This window comes from Dermochelys coriacea, chromosome 7, assembly GCF_009764565.3.
Source record: "Dermochelys coriacea isolate rDerCor1 chromosome 7, rDerCor1.pri.v4, whole genome shotgun sequence".
Taxonomy (NCBI): domain Eukaryota; kingdom Metazoa; phylum Chordata; order Testudines; family Dermochelyidae; genus Dermochelys; species Dermochelys coriacea.
The window spans coordinates 120712542-120720398 of record NC_050074.1 but is presented as its reverse complement, the minus strand read 5'-3'; the positions used below and the strand labels follow the sequence as shown (position 1 = coordinate 120720398).

The 7857-nt window shown below is 44.0% G+C and overlaps 1 protein-coding gene across 1 annotated transcript in view; it reads left to right on the top strand.

Moving 5' to 3' along the window:
• Positions 1 to 7857, top strand: part of SORCS3 (sortilin related VPS10 domain containing receptor 3) — a 498155-nt gene that overhangs the window by 48402 nt on the left and 441896 nt on the right. The window lies entirely within an intron of this gene.

The following is a 7857-nucleotide window of genomic DNA, read 5'->3' as shown; positions in this document are numbered from 1 at the left end:
ACGTAGTGTTGAGAGGTCGTTTTTTTTTTTTTTTTTTTTTTTTTCCCTCCCCTGAAGGGCAAATTTTGATGCTCCTTAGAATGAGAGATTGAAATCCCAGGTTTGAGCTGGGAACACTGTGATGTGCCCTTTTGCCATTCCTGGGCTAGCTCTCCCATAAGCAGAGACTGCCTGATCTGCAGGGGGGGACTCTGATTCAGACATCTGAACACTGGGGACTAGAATGAGGTCACCACACTCCTTTCTCCTGTGATCTAAGCAGCCTTTGAACCTACATCTCTTGAGTTGGATATCGCTTTCAGCTAGGTAGGTGGTTAAATGGGGACTTAGGTGCCTAACTTTAGTTGTCTGCATTTGAAAATGTTGGCTTTCATGTACCAAATCACTTAGCTTTCCTCCAGAAGACACTGCTTTGGGGACATACCACTGTCCCTCTTTCAGATAAAACCCATACTCCTTAATGGGATGGATAACCCTCACACCTTCCACTATACTAAGCATGGGTTTAAAGAGAGGCTGGATTCTCTGCTTTGGGTCTCCATACTAGACAGTTGGGAATACCAATGACCTTAAGTGTATTCTTGGGCACATGCCAGTTAGGGACTAGAACTGATCATTCTTCATTTACACAGCTGAGTTGTATCCTTTATCAGGGAGGTAAGGCTGTGGGGCTAAATCATCCCTGTCCCATGGAGTGATGGCAGAAAAATGAAATCACTGAGATTGCACTCCACTAGACAGACTCCATGGTTGTCTATTGGAGGAGGACACTAATCCCAGCCTCTCAGTGTATAGCAGGGAGGGGAGAGTCTTTAGGAAAACAAAAAACCTGAAGGGAAGTGACTTATCTATGAGATGGGGGGTGGAGATAGGAATGCTGATCTCTTGCAGGAACTAGAAGGCTATAAAAGGGGCTCTCAACCATGGGTATTGTTACCTGCAGATTGGTTTGGTCCCAGCTCAGATATCACATTTTGAACAAACCATGTGCAGTCAAGCGATAAGGCTGTCCCGTACAAATTTGTACTATTCTGAATGGAGCAGAGAAGCCGGCTGTGTAGCATGCCCCAGATACTGATTCGAGGAACCAATCATGTGAGAACTCTACTTTGATGTCAGGAGGACTCCATGTACAAAGCTCCTGGGGAATGGATGTTTATATAGCTACACTCTCTGCATAGTTTCAACAGCATGCACTGACCTGGAATGGCAGCAGCAGGGGACCTGAGCTGCTACTTTAATACTTGGGAAGTTTCCTTTGTTTTGCATATCACCATAGCACTGCTGGGAAACCTTGGTCTTCGGTGCATGCATTGCAACAAAGAGGAGGTCTCTTCCTTCCACCTAGCTTCCCCTTTGCAAAGAAAGACATAAAAAGGATCATGTAAGCTAGCCAGAATAGGAAGAACTGTGTTTGAACAGGTTTCAGAGTAGCAGCCGTGTTAGTCTGTATTTGCAAAAAGAAAAGGAATACCCGTGGCACCTTAGAGACTAACAAATTTATTAGAGCATAAGCTTTCGTGAGCTACAGCTCACTTCAAGTAAATGCATCCGATGAAGTGAGCTGTAGCTCACGAAAGCTCATGCTCTAATAAATTTGTTAGTCTCTAAGGTGCCACAGGTACTCCTTTTCTTTTTGTGTTTGAACAGCATCCATGTACAATGCCAGGATCGCTCCTGGTTGATATCATTCCAAGAGGCAGAGTCCTCGATGGGAAGCTTTTATGATTGTATCATGTGACACTTGTGATGCTATAGTCCCTGATTGTTGTTGTTCTGTCCTGTCCTGCAGCTGATTTTTCTGCCTTGCTTGGTGAATTCCCTGAGTTCCTGGCCTTAAAATGTATGGGAGAAAAAAGTTCTTATTCTACAGCATAGGAGGAAATGTAAAGGGCTGGATTGGTTTATCTACCAGTTTGTCTACCCACTAGCTGTTGCTACACCTTTGGCTTTTCTCTGCCTCTCTCCATAATGGAGCAGAACTGGTGGTGGTGGTGGTGGGGGAAATGGAAATGTATTTTGAAGAAAAATTCAAGATTTCCCCCCTCCAAAAAAAAATCCTTCCCCTTCCCAGTTTTAGTGGGAAAAGATCACATTTTTGTCCCACTTTTTGCTTTTCTCCCCTGGAAAAGGGATGAAAGCTTTGGGTCAAAAGAACAGAGAAGTGGTGTGTGTAGTGTGTTTTTTTTTTTTTTTTTTTTGGGTCAAAATGGCACTTTCCACTGGAAAAAGGTGTTGATGGAAATTTTTTGACCAACTCTAATATTAGTCACTCAAGTGCCTCCTGCTGCATGACTCTTCACTGTTGTGGATTGCTTGTGCTTTATCCAAGTTGATCACTTCTGTGCATCTTGCAATGCAAATCCATTGCCTTTTGTCTTCAAATTATCTATTTAAAACCTCTTCTTGGGTTATGATCAAATTGTGTCCGTAAAGGACATGACAGAATAAATTGTTTTGTATCATCACCCCCCCATTGCATTTGGAGATGAACCCAAGCCACAAAGTTCTTACCCAGCCCTGAGCTTTCATCAAAGCTTGGGGACACTGAGAATCCTGGGTTTTGGTCTGGGATCATCTCTACTCCTATTGGTTGCATGTGGATAATAATATCTGCAATCTTAGTGATGCATTCTGCGATGTTCTTGGCAAACCATGCAGTGATACAAGATTCCATGAAGGGAAAGAATTTTTTTTAAAAAGGAAAGTCAAGTTTATTTTCATGAAAAGAAAAGGAGTATTTGTGGCACCTTAGACTAACAAATTTATTAGAGCATAAGCTTTTGTGAGCTACAGCTCACTTCATCGGATGCATTTGGTGGAAAATACAGAGGGGAGATTGATACACAATCCTATCAATCTCCACTCTGTATTTTCCACCAAATGCATCTGATGAAGTGAGCTGTAGCTCACAAAAGCTTATGCTCTAATTTGTTGGTCTCTAAGGTGCCACAAGTACTCCTTTTCTTTTTGCGAATACAGACTAACACGGCTGCTACTCTGAAACCTTTTTCATGCTGATCATCCCATCAAACTGCTTAGCTGGTGCGTTTTTTCTAATTTTACCGTAATTCCCAGCATTTGGGGATATGCTGTGATTCGACTTCTCGGCACCACAGAAGCCTGTTTATAAAACATCAATTGAAGGAAAAACTCTTTTTCCCTCTTGAGGTCGAACTGTTTGAGTCAGCAACAGGCAAATTCAGAACTGGTCAAGAGCTGCTAGGATCCAAAGTGCTAAACAAAAAGGGGAAGGGTTTCCCACTGCTTTCAACTTGTGCAGTTCTGGAGGGTGGCTGGTAGGAGCTGGCTTCTCTCCATCAGAAGCCATGCTGTTGTATGGTCACAGGCATTTACTCAGAGTGTCTGTCACTGGTGAAAATTGGTTTACAGAGAGACTGGAAGTTATTCCTTGGGATTCAGGGCACCAAAAGTGGCATTTGTGAATTGCTGTTAAATGAGCCTCTGAACTCTAATCTACTGTTCCATTGTAGGACTGGCTTTCCCTAGGGTGTACATTTACTTATGGTAGGAGTTGTTCTAAGTTTGCAGTCTATGGGCCTGATTCCAACGTCCATTACAAATGTGGAGTAGCTCCCTTAACGCCAATAGTTTTGCATTTATTCTAGGGTAATTTGTTTGAATCTGCTCTTTTTTGTCTCCTTTAATGTAGAGGTAGTGAGCTGCTCCTTTCCCTGCCTTAGCTCCCATTGGTTCCCAGTGAACCAGGGATTTTTGCTTTCACAGCAATGCACTACATGCCCCCTCATGACCCACTTCAGACTGCTGTCCAGCTGGCTGACAACCATTGTCCTGGCTGGCTCATAATGTCTCGTGGCCTTTGCACTGCCAACAGCTAAAATTGCCCACTCTGTTAAGTGGTCTCCTACAACATGTGAACCCCTTATGCTTAATCTGTCCCACATAGCATACCTACCTAGACTCTCTGGTTACCTTCTCCCAGACTTGAGGAAGAGCTCTGTGAAGTTCAAAAGCTTGTCCCTCTCACCAACAGAAGTTGGTCCTGTGAAAGATTACCTCACCCACTCTGTCTGTCTCTCTCATATGGTGGGACTGACACACCCACAACAGCCTAAAGAGTCCGCTTTACTTCAGATAGTAAAGGACCTGGGCAGCTGGCTCAGGAACAATGAAGATCTTTTCCTGCTGACCGTAAGAAGTTCCTTGGGGCTGGGGTGTGCAGTATAGGCCTTGACAGTACTGATTTAGTTAAATGCTTGCATTAAAATAGCCCCATGAAATCGGGTCCATTTTGCATAACCTATTATGCTGGTTCATAGATGTAGTATATTTGGCTTCAGGCTACCTTTTGTACTTGTGAATTATGGGAACCTGTAGCTACTTGGCTTGGTATTCACCTGGGATTTAAAAGCTTGCTATAAATATTGTGCCCAATAACTGGTGGTGTAGATGAATTGTACAGGAGACATAGGTCACTGCTGTGCGTGAAGGTGTTAGCATGACTGGTTTTATTTCTTTCATTTCCTGGACAGATTTTTGCTTTGAGACCTGTAGTAATCCACAAAATATGCACACTTTACTCTGACAGGATTTATATTGGGGAGTAACAGGGATGTTTAAAGACCCAGTGTGCATCTACACTGCAATGAAAGCACATGGTTAGTAGAACTTGAGTTAGACCTGGATTTGTTAACCTAGGGATTGAGCATCTACGCTCATTTGTAACCCCAGGTTAGGAATTGTTGAACCCTGGGTCCCAATCTGGGGTATTGGCGTCTGTGGCCCGAGTCTAACCACCCATATCACAGACTTCTTAGCATCCTCCTGGGAGGAGGTAAGTTACCTTATTTTGTTGTGAACTGGTGTGGGTGTGTGCTTATACAACAGAATGCCAGTGGGATGCTGTTAGTTGATTCACCTCTATTTACTTACAAACTTCTGTTTGAGGCATGTCAGGGTGTTTGCTACCTAAGGCAGGATGAGCTGTGACATTAGTCTTGGGGCATTCAGGGAAATCTCCTTCAGGATCTGAGTGGCAGACTTGTTCCTTTGTGATGTAGTTAACTTAAAGGAATGTGGTTTAAGAATCATTTGTTGCATTACAAGATGGTGGTGGCTGGCTGAGTCACGTGACAGTTAATTAGGGGTTTCTTAAAAATGCAGAGGAAGATTTTTAGTTCTGGCAGATGGAGGGGAATTATGGGTGATCTCTTCATATGGACAGCCAGGATAGTTCAGTAGCACTCGGGCACTGCTGAAGGTAAGATAGGAATATGCTGGAACCTGGATTCCATTGTGGTTTTAAGGTACGAGTTTCCCTGGTCTTATTATGTATTTAACCATTTTTCATATACACCCTGCTTGGTTCTTCCTAGGCTCTCAGTCATGTGCCAAGAAAACCTCTTCCAGTTTCTTTACTGGAGCTAGTGTAGAGCCTTAAAGGACAGAGTAATGTATGGTCTTTCAAAAGGCCTTCCCTTCCTGCTGAAGTAGAAATCTTAATGAAGGGAAAAATACCATTAATAGACCCCACATGACTGATCCTGTCTTAGCACTAATGAGCAGCCAGTCTTAGCACTAATGCCCTCAGGGCAACCAAGGCTGCTGGTAGCAGTCGCAGTTCAGTTCTCTCCTCCACACACTGAGTCTGGGTTTGATGGCACAGTATGTCTGCTTTGTGGGATTATTACAATGCCTTGTGCATCTTCTGGGTGTTGAGCACAAAGCAATCCCAGAGGATCCTGGTGGCTTTGAATGCGGCAGCTGCATTATAGCAGCCATCCCACCCTATCATCCGTTTTTCTCTTTCACACATACTGTGTGTGAATGGAACAGAGAGGCATAGCTCAAGCTGGATCTTGTATGGAACTTGCTGGTTATCGGTTCTCATGCACGCCTGAGGTTTGCAAGTCAACTGCATGTGCACCTTTCTTAGTACAACATACAACACAAAAAAATAGGTGAAACTGGGAATCGGGTTCACCGAGGTGTTGGATAACAGGGTCAGCACCCGCTTCTCATGAGCACCCCCACCCCCCAGCAGATGGCTTCTTCAGTAGGTCTTAAGTGACTCAGCCCTCTGGCCAACTCTCAGACACTGTCTGTAGGTAGAATGGAACAAACCTCTCCTGGGGTATACAGTCTTTACCTTCACCTGGTTCTGGTATGGGACTGTATCCCCAGGGCTTTCTTCCTGGAGCCCTCCCTGGGCTCAATCCTTACTCAGTCCTAGCAGCCAGCCAGGATCTCCTCCTTAGCTCCCTCAGTCCCTGCCGACATTCAGCTGTCTGTGGTCCCGCTGCTCTTTCAGCCATCCAGGAACACAGTTCTCTCTCTTCCAGCTCCAGACAGCAACTGACTGACTTTTATCTCTGCTGCTCCTTTTTATACGGCCCTCCTAGCCCCTAACTGGCTGCTCCTGCAGCTCTTTTGATCGGCTGTTTTTTCTCTGCAGCCATTCTAGGTCACTTGGAGGACTTCTCTTCTGCTCCTCTCTGGGATGAGGTGTAGCAGCACCTTGAAGCCTCCAACAGGGAATCTCTGGGCCTAGTCCACCCCCATCACATGCTGAAAGCAGAAATGGGAAGGAGCAGCAAAGCTTGAATCTGGATCAGAATTTCCCAGAGATGTTAGGATCCAAGGGTTTCTAATTCAGCCATCTGATGGAGGAACTGAGATGGTCTTGCATATACTGTAGTGGCCTTGTTGCTTTTAGTCTCTTCCTGTGGTCTCAGAATTGGTGGTTAGAGAGGAGAATCTGGGAATCATTGGTCCTGTTTTTAGGCTCTGACTTTGTGGCTGTGGCAAGTTGCTCAGGATGAAATGATCTTTTGTACGGAAGAGTCTGATATAGCATAACATGTGTAGCTTAATCTTTGATGCTATGGACTCTACCTTTTTGGGGTTCTGCTGTGCTGGCTAAGCAGCTTTATTGCAACAAATTGCCTGCACAGATCACTAAGGTCAGAAGAGCCTTTAGGCTCAGACTCAGTTTTCCCATCTGTAAAATGGGTATCGTAACTGCTACCTACCATACATAAGGTGTTTTGTGGATAGAGCTGAGCAACTAATTCATAGCGATCAATTTATCCCACAAATTTAGCCTGCCTTTCTACTTGCATCTTGTTCGTTTGTAGCTTGGGATTTTCTTAGATTTACTCGTTCTTCAAAATTATTCTCAGACTAATTTCTAAGGACAATTCTTGGTCTGCAAATGATTTTTGAGCCATTCAATATTGGAGCCATGCTGGTTTAATTTTGATTGGATGCATAAATCACAAGGCTTTTGTTCCCTGATTGGATGACTGTAGTTCTTTAGAATCCGGTTCCTCACATTGAGTTCAAATGAGCCTTTTCATGAATATTCTCGAACACTCTCTTGAAATATGCTGTTTAACTTCCTGCCACTAAACTGGTTTGCTGGAAAATTTGCAGAAAGGGAACTCAAAGGAGAAGCAAATTCAGGGCCACATTTTCAGCTGGGGAAATATACATTAGCAGAGAGGGCTTGGTCGTCGGATTATTTTTAACAGCCATTCACAAAATTAGTTGAGATTTGCTCCGATCTCACTGGGAAGCTTAGAGCATTCCTGTCCACTCTTCTACAGCATTTTCCCATTTTTGAAGGTCTTAAATCAGTTTGCACAGTATATTATTATGCTAAGCACTTGTGATGAATACTATAGAAACCTGAAGATAGATGGGATGCCCTGTCTTTTATCACTAGAACTTGCCCCAGTCTCTGATAGTGCTTTCATCTTCCAACCCTGGGTGGCTGTTCTTTGTTTGCTTTTCCTCCAGATCTGTCTTCATCTATCTAATCTTTCCACCCTTCAGTGGGAACAGCCTTGCCGGCAAAGGTGGGTAAGTCACGTA